This window comes from Topomyia yanbarensis, chromosome 2, assembly GCF_030247195.1.
Source record: "Topomyia yanbarensis strain Yona2022 chromosome 2, ASM3024719v1, whole genome shotgun sequence".
Lineage (NCBI taxonomy): Eukaryota > Metazoa > Arthropoda > Insecta > Diptera > Culicidae > Topomyia > Topomyia yanbarensis.
The window spans coordinates 29,521,790-29,531,377 of record NC_080671.1 but is presented as its reverse complement, the minus strand read 5'-3'; the positions used below and the strand labels follow the sequence as shown (position 1 = coordinate 29,531,377).

Genomic DNA, 9,588 nt, shown 5'->3' with positions numbered 1-9,588 from the left:
GAAAATATTTTTCAAATTAATCTACAAACCCGAAGGTTTTTGCAAATCCTTCCAAGAAAATCAGTGAATGTGGTAACTCTGCCACTAAGCGAAAGCTGCACCAAAACGAATGATGAAAATATTTTCATTTATCGCACAAAAGGATGGCCTTCCATCTAAATTGAAAAGTCAATAAATAGGAACGCCTTGGTGCAAAGCGTGCCCGTTCGGTGTGAGCTGTGATAGGGGAAAGATCGTATATATGTACGCAGTAAAACAATCGTCGGCAAGGTTTGAATTGTTTTTTACAATGATATTTCAAAGCAAGAAAATATGAAATTTGTTCATTTCATGAATGAATGTATCAACGAGCTTAGAATCCAGCGCATCCCCTATCAACGCAGACGCCAACAACAAAGGTTCTTTTCAGAACCACCATAATTATTATAAAGAATAACTTGAAACATTCCCACATATTTCATTGAGTACCATTTGATTTGAATTGCAAATCAATTGAGTAGTCACGACACTCCGGTTATGTCATAGACATTACCCACCCATCTTTTTTTTACAATCTAGACTCAAAAGTTCTTGACAGTATTATAGCTCCTAAAAGCCAAAATTCTGCTTAACGCATTACATATTTGTCAGACGCCGACTTTTTTGTAGATCAGTAAATAAAATCTATATTTTATGTTACAGTTTCTGATACTTCCAATACCATAATCTTTTCTGATTCAGTACGAAATTAAAAGGAATAAATAAACTTTCAGTCACTCTTAAAATTAGGCTTTTTTGTTGAAAGTACTCATAAATCAGAAATATTAACCTTTTCTTCGGTCGATAATTTTTTTAAGAATGAAATGAAGGCAATAGCATCTCATTTCATGAAACTGTGTCATCCAAAGTCGTTGTTAACTGCACTCTTTAACTTTAGTTTTCGCATCATTGTCAGGAATTCGTTCGAAGTTTAATCGTCGAACCAGTCACTTCCATCGACTTTCATCAGCACGTGGTCGTACAGCCTACGCATCCGTGTTCTGAACGCTATTTGTTATTTGAGGCTGAGTTGTTCACCTGCTCGGTAACTTGTGCTCAGCTTAGCATTCTGTTTTTTTTTGTAAAATAATAATCTGAGGTGCATTTTTTTCAGCTCCCGAGTTGATGCGGATACATTTTTGAGTAACTGTTCATTATTTTTCTTTTCTCCTTCTACATGAGAAAATAATGGTGTCCTAAATTACATCATGGAAAAAACGCTGTAGAAAACAACCCATTGGGTATTTTCTCTTGAAATTTTGGGTAGAAATAGTTTAGAGTGTATTGTTTGCACTGCATTTTTATCGCTGTCAATTTTTTGAAAATTGGAAAAAATGGCGTCACCCGATAAGCAACCTCAATTCTCTCATCGGGACATCGGAAAACAATTTGGAATCGTGCAGTCAACGGTTAGTCGTGTGATTGAACATTACTATCAAACACTGATCAAGACTCTCGTCTATATGGAAAATGACAATATGGAGGTAAGGCTACATGACCTATTACCACGTACCTCTTGCGTGCCAATTGAAAAAGACATGCCGCAATTCGGAGAAGTAGAATCCCTTACTCCTGATACTAGGAGAAACTTCTTCCCAGGTATGCCTTTTGGTGAGAATTTTTGTCGAAAGACCTATTCCCACCTACTTCACTATAGAAGTCAAACCTCGCGGAACTACAATTAAACACGTTCTGCATCCATGAAGAGCAGAATCTTAATCGTGCGCAGAATGCATCACAACCAATTGCCGACTTATCCACGGCACGCCAAGTTAAAACGCAGGTTTTAATACCATTATATAAACCACAAACGGTTGCCAACTTTGTGGCAGCTGTTCTGACCAAACTGCAAACGCAGCATCATGCACCCAAACTTCGACAGACAGTACTATTAATGAGTAGGCGACCAACCATATGTTTTCCTATTGCGAGAAAAGCATACTCGAAAGCTGCGTGCTCGAGATTCGACAGACATAATATTTATTTTTTACTTATTTATATTTTTCATTTTCGATTTCATTTTGAGAGCGCAAGTCAGTCCAAGGCCGGTGACAGGAGTAATGGCTGAATGGTCCCTGCAGATCACGAAAACGTCATGGGAGAGGACCAGGTTGTGGATTGGGGTAGGGTTAAGGAATTGATACATGCTTGACGAATAATTGCGCTGCAGAATGTGATGAAAAGGGGAATTGAACCGTAATCTATAAGGTTTGATATCAAATATTTATTTATTTCACTTTAGCACAGTGATGTTATCAAGTTTGCGAAATCATGAGCGTAGGTGTGCGTAGACGATTGCTATGGGCTCAAGCGTTTGTATGTTCACGTGTTTGTCGCGTATGGCAGCACGTATGTGAATAAATAAAGGAAAATATTAAATTTGATTTGATATTTTGTCAAAAAGGCGTATATTGATCGGTTTGGTCTGCTAGGAGTCGTGTTGCTAGAGCAACGCCGTAATAAGCTATGATCGCTGTAAAGGTGCTAAATGAAAAAAAATGCTAGTGAGTGTATCTATAATACTCCACACCTAGTTCAACGATAAACATTTGGCTCAATCCTGACAATGCCATTTCGCTGTTTTTGCTTTGATTTCCATCAACCGATTTCGACAGGGTTTAAAGCAAAAGTGCTACATACGACTAGAAGAGTCCATTAAATTTTTATTTGTATTTAAGTTTTTCGGACTCTTATCATTACTATCAAATTTAATGGTTTCGGAATTTTATGCATAAAGGTAATTTATTAGATGGACTAGAAGTAAATAAACAAATGAATATACTTCGATATTTATTCAAATATTCAAGGCACATGAAGCCTCATCTTTTGAACTAACTTACCACGAAGATCAACTTAAATTGTAGTCACCGCTCCCGGTGGCTCTCGAATCCCATTTTTTCGAGAGTTGCCCTACTGGAGCTGTAGAGCTCGGAAGGGCTTCCCAACAGAATCACTCACTACAAATGCAGACGAGACGGGGAATGGCACACAAAAAAAATTCGGGCTTACATACCTTTTTTTATTTTTCAAGAAATCTAATAGTTTTTATTACTTTATCTAAAAGTAACTTCTTGAGAATAATGTTTCAAAGATTTTCTTCCAATTAATTCCACTATGTTTTTATAGTTAGATGCACTTGCACTTCACTATTTAACAGATACCGGTATTTCGATTACTACTTGTAATCTTCTTCAGTGTTTGTATCAGTCTGTAACACTGAAGAAGATTACAAGTAGTAATCGAAATACCGGTATCTGTTAAATAGTGAAGTGCAAGTGCATCTAACTATAAAAACATAGTGGAATTAAATGGAAGAAAATCTTTGAAACATTACGTACATTCCACTAAGACCTCCGTTCGCGTATATATTGTTCTTGAGAATGTTTTCCCAAATTTTCATTCATACATGCAATAGATTTAGAGTTACAGCGCTTCATCTACCAAGAGCAGAGGTAACTTGAAATTTTAAACTCCATAATTTTTTTTTCTTCCAAAAATGGCTTTTCCGTGATAACGATTGCTGAAAAACAACTAAACCAATTAATTTTTCTCGTACCTAGACGATTCTTTTTATAAGCATAAATTTTTGTTTTATAGATAAGAATTTTTAATAAATTTTTAGAGCTCAAAACGCCCATTTTTTTAGAGAAAATCGGTTCCGAATGCAGGAAAAAAAATCTTATTTATGCAATTAATCGTTAAGGTATGAGGAATACTACTATACTAATGGAATTTTTCGAGTTTTGGAATTTTGGTTGATCTATTGATCTTCAATCGTGATCCTCACAAGCTTCTTAAATAAAAAAAAGGGTTTTGGGGATCAGCCCATAGTTCCGCCAATCATTAATATATTTTTATAAACTAATACCAATTTACTACTAAAATACCATAACTTTAATGTAATTAAATCATTGCTTTATGCCTTTACGAAAATTCAAATTTTCTTGAACTTTTTCTCGCAAGAAGGTATGTAACCTTTTAAGGCCAATTGTGATATTGAGTGGACGGTTCAGATATGCGGGCGTAGAGACTTTTCGATCGCGTGGGAATGAACATTTATTAGAGCACGTTTGAGACCGCGTTAATCAGATTATGAGTAATATAGCGTTCACCAAATCACATTCGCGTGTTTACAAAATTTTGGGCGTATTTGTGCTTGGATGATCGCGATTGCATATTCGTCTTTGTGTATCATCGCGCAGGGCTTGGGCTATTATAAGTCAACGTGTTCGATCGCGTGTCGCGTGGGCGTTTGTATATCGCGTTGATGTTTGTATGTCGCAAGTGCCCGTGTGTCCATTCGCATATTCACGTGTATTCTTGGATGATCGCGCGGACCGTGATACTTAATTTTCAGTGTATGCTTCAGGTGCTAAAAAAGAGTTCTCCTATATAACTAGAGCTCTCGGTCATATCACCATGGAACATGCTATTTGTTGTGGACATGATCGAAATTAGTTTGATAGGTCTAACTGAAGGTATGGACCTAGTCTACTATCACTGACAGTAGAGATTTCCGGACGTGACCGGTTCACGATCGCACGGACGGTGGGTTAAGGTGAACGTCTGGTGTAAAGTGCTCAAACCGAAAATTAGTTTAAAGATTTTGAAGGTAAGGCAACAATGGATCGTAATTGTAAAGTTAGTGTGCACGAAAAAAAAATATTTTCAGTCACGCATACGAACATTCCAAGAGTAAACGTCCAACCTTTTCCACGTCGAAGATTTTTTTTATTCAGTTTTCTGTGCTTCATCGACAGGCTGCACATATTGTGCATTCTCATAAAAAATCAAGTCAATTCGTTGATTAGCTTTTGGGTTATCGTGTTCGCCAATTTGAAAAATGCTATTTCGAGAAAAACGCTATTAGAGAGTGCCCCACATCAAATTGCATCATTGAAAAACGTTGTAGAAAATGGTCTATTGGGTATTTTTTTCTAGAAAATTTGGATAGAAGTGGTTCAGGGTGTATTGTTACACTTTATTTTTAACGTTGTCAGTTTTTCAAAAATTGTTGCCGATAGATTGAAATCTGTGTGTGCAATAGCAAATACGCGCGAGGAATGTATGGCTGTTTAAAACTAAAGAAGTTCTATTCTAGAGGTTCAATACTAACAAATAAACGGATAAAAAAGAAGACGATTTCTTTTGTCCTTGTGTGTATGTGTGGATGACTACAATTGTATGTTCGCGTTTGTGACCAGATTTGTGTTAGCGCGAAGGCTACGAGCGTTTGTACGTTTGGAATAAGAGAGATTGTAGGTGTATATAGATAATATGCAATTGAATCTGTTAGTGAGTGTTTGTATCTATTTATTTTAAGAAAGAGTTAAAAAATGAAAAAGTAACATCCCGAATTAAGATAAAAGAAAATATGCGAAGAGACTGAATTGAAGCATATAAATTGGTCGATATTGTTTTTGATACACATGAGTAATTAAAAAGCAAATTATTGGAAGTATTACAAAAGTATAGTAATGAATTTAAAAAAGAACACATGTAACATGCAGTCAAACTACTTGAACTCGTCTAAATGCTAGCAAATAATATTTATTAACCTTTTACTACAATTCCATTCTATTAGGAATTTTTCATACTGTCACGCAAGGCAATAAATTACCCATTATTCTATCATATACACCAGTTCTGCATCCATTCCCTGACCCAGCTGTCATAAATACTCGGACAAATACATACATGAATAGACATATGACAGGCACATAATAATTATACAATAGTACTAAAAAAAAACTGCAATAATTCTGAACATCCAAGATCGAACGCATCAAGTACAAATTAAATATGATTTCCGATTTTTTTCGCATTGATTTGGACCCAGCGCCCACAGACGGTAAAAACAATTTGTTCAAACTCATCGCCTCCTTCGCATCAGAAAAAAAGTCAGAGTCCCCTTTTCGTCGATTTATAGTCAGCCACCACCGATCATTCTTCTTCATAATTCAGAGTTTGATCGACAATCCTCCCAAGCTTGTTAAGTTTTTCTGCCTCCCAGTATCTCTCTCATTCTCATTCTCTCGCTCAGTTGCGGGCGCGAATGAGTCGCAAGATAAGTCACCTCGCATCGCAGCGTGCAGGCTTTTGTTATCCAACGCCAACCATGATCAACCAGTTCAGTGGCAACCACTCGCCGGTTCGTTTCAAATTATCTGTCCGCTGCTTCCTCCGTACGCGCCATTTAACACGAGAACAGGAAAAAGATCGCGCGCGCCCGGATACCGTAGTCATTCGATTCGATCGACCGGTGTCCGCGTTACGCTAGCCGCAGTTGGCAGGCACGTGACAAGTGGGAGACAGCTGTGGTGCACCCAACCAACATAGGGGCGATCACAACCTCACTCTGCTACACGGCCTATCGATAGCAACAATTGGTCGTCGGATTGTTCGTGACAGTGAAATCGGAAAATTCATCTGATCACCTCACCACCCACCAAGGCAGACAAGAATCATCGACCGGTCGGTGGGGGCTGTTGTCAGCTGTCGGGCGTGTGATTAGATCGTAGCAGTGAATTATTGTAAGCTAGTTCTAAAATCACTGTTAGAAGCCGACTATTTTGTTAGGATTTGCTTTTCAGTAGTGCGTGCGCGGGAAGAATATGCCACTTTCACCTCAAGTGGTTGCATCTATTGAGGGAAGAAGCAGGTATTTTTAGAATGCGTGTGTTTTCCCATCCATTGGGGCGGCTGGTTCGAAGATTGCGTCCGAGAGCAGAAGCATAAATTGCATAATTAAGCACGCAGAATAGCTGGGCGTGCGAGCGTGTGGAAAAAGAGCAGAAAATTGGGCAATCTGCCGAGGCAAGCCTAAATTTATTCAAAGTGCTGTTGGAATTGATTGATCATTTAGGTACATGCTCCAGGAGGAAGCAGCTGGAAGTTGTGAGCTTTCAGAGGGTAAAGTACCGAGAGAAGAAAAAAATTTGATTTATATGCAAAAAGCGAGCTGAAGTGTGTTATTATTTTGGGCACATTTTTATGCAAATGTAAGATTTATGATGCGCTCGTCATGCGTGTGAGTGTGTTTGTGCCTAACACCGAAGATCACCTGTCGGTTTTGTCTTGTGTCGCTTGATGGTGTCATTGACCTGTGCAATAATTGTATGATAAAGGACAGCTGAAAACCTTCCGAAACAAGTGCAACGAATTCTTGGTGGCATTTTTTCTGCTTCTATGAAAAAGAAGAGAGAATCCAATTGAATGTTTACAATCCAGTTTTTGTTCCATGCTGTTTGAAGTGATGTGCTTGTTGTGATTAGGAAATACAAATAAACAAGTTTGAAGCAAAAAACGCTGATTTCATGTTACCCGCGTGTACGAAGTGAACTGTTGATGGGAGAAGAATGGCGATGAAGAAATCCTCTGCTCCAAGATGCAAGTCAACATTGTCGTCCGGGACAATGTTGTGAATTGCTGCTGGACGGATAAACACAGTGTCAGTTGAGAATTGAGTGGTTGAGTGGATCGGGAAAAAATCATAAGTGAGTCAGCGATTTTTTATTGTTGTAAAAAAAATGCATGAATAAAATATATTCGCCGACAGTACCAAATTACATTTAATCGACTATATCTTTAGAAATCATTTGATAGAAGTTGACTGGAACTTGATTTTGGCTAGTGATTTTGGCCAAATTGATTCTAGGAACTGATGAAACGATTTGTATTGTCAGAAGGATCATTACTTTAGCTCCTTGATTTACCTTTACGCTGAGTATCAATAGTTAAGTGTGAGAAAACAGAAGGCCAAATTTACCCAGTAGAATGGATCCTCCGCTTTAGGTTCGCGCAGATATTTCCAATTAGGCACAGCTGGGGGTTATCGTTCTAGGGAACGACTAGAAGTTTCAAACATTTCCTCTCCTCCAGTGACCGCTTCTCTTAATATACCTGAGAACGGTACGGGCATAACATGACATCGTTCTTCGAGTAGTGTTTCTTAATGAAGATCGCCACTTCCGGTAAGCACTTTGTTCTGTACGCCGTATGCTGTGAAGAAAAAAAGAATGACTTGGACATCCCCTTTTCTCTCATTGGCGGCCACAAGAGTACATCCTTGGGAACTTTGTGTGGAGGTCGCCTACCAGTGATTCTTTCGCAGGGGGGAAATTCTTGACGAGCACCTACAACTGCTAATTTTGGGTGGCCGCTTGCGTTTCCAACACCGCCGGCCTCGACTTCTGCTTCCTGATGACGACCAAATATTTTTTGATCGTGTGGTCGTTTGCACCGATTCCCCGTCCCAGTGCTTTCAGTGCTTGTGGCACCTTCCGGTCCGTCCGATTGCCTGGCTTGCACTCGATTTTCTCACCTTTCTACAGGAGTGCCTGGATCTTGTATATGGACGCTCGACTATATCTGGACGACACAAGGTGTGCCACAATGACGGATTTCTTCGCTACGGTGTAGAGCCGGCGTTAATTACAATCGTTTGGTATATTTCAAGAAAATTAGATGACTTTCTATTTTAAACAGAGCAGTTAAACGATCTCCAAAAATTATCTTGTTTTTTTAGTATAGGTTGTATTGCTTGACACAAATAGAGTTGTGATAGATAGTGTTCAACAAAACAAAATCACAGGTTGCTGGACCTAGTAGAGGTTGTAGATCTCATCGAATATAATATAATATAATGTATGAAAAATGTTGTGTATCCTCAAAATTTTGGTTTATAGCAAAATAATATTTTTCGGAACTTTCGGCTCTAAAAAATTTCTGTGCGGTCATTTTTCAAACGATTTTAAATTTTTTGAGTGTTCTGGCAAGAATAGAAATGATTTTTCCAATGATATGCTATTTTATGATCTTTTGTCTAAAATACTCTACCGTTTTGGGACAACAATATGAAAACAACCATAATTTAGCATTTTTCTCATGAAAATTATGAGAATTGCTCAATATTCTTCTAAAGAAGCGTTTTTGTTTTAATAACAAAGTAAAAAGAAAATTTAATCCCGCTTTTAATGACCCTTTTATGATCATAATCGGTTGAAAATGGCAGAGTTATCTTTTTTTCCAAATTATAAATTTGCTCGAATAAACTCTTAGGTTAGTCAGGTATTATTGGGCACTATAGAATATACAGTAATGTTTCGATTATATCACGGTCGGTCTGTATTTTAGCGTTATTTATTCAAAACAAAACAAAAAATTACATTCAAGTATTAACCCATGTATTTCTATAAACAAAAAGTAATAAAAATTTGAAGTTAGTCAAAAGAATAAATATTACTAGGGTAATAAGCCTATTTTTCCATGTTTCTATTATCACACTACCCATTTGAAGCCGTTGGTTAGAGCAGCGTCTGCCATTTTTGTTCAACGCATTGGGTAAAACGGTATAGCATCACTTTACGTATCCCGTACCGATTCTTAAAATTGGTTAAAATTAAAGGTATTGGGAAAAATATCTTTACTATTAAAATCAGTGTATTCGAAGAGACTACGATTCAGTTCTCGTTGTTTCAACATCCATAGAAATAGTCCCATCTCCAATTGTTGATGATGTCCATTCAAAACAAAAGTATTCACATCGATTCAAAAGAAAATGCATATCTC

At 37.6% G+C, this 9,588-nt stretch overlaps 1 protein-coding gene across 1 annotated transcript in view; it reads left to right on the top strand.

The window, feature by feature from the left end:
• Window positions 1–6,184: 6,184 nt before the first annotated feature.
• Window positions 6,185–9,588, top strand: part of LOC131679377 (protein sickie-like) — a 228,088-nt gene continuing 224,684 nt past the window's right edge. Inside the window, exon 1 of the mRNA XM_058960090.1 lies at window positions 6,185–7,514. The gene's annotated coding sequence lies outside the window, so the exon portion shown is untranslated. The remainder of the gene's footprint in view (window positions 7,515–9,588) is intronic.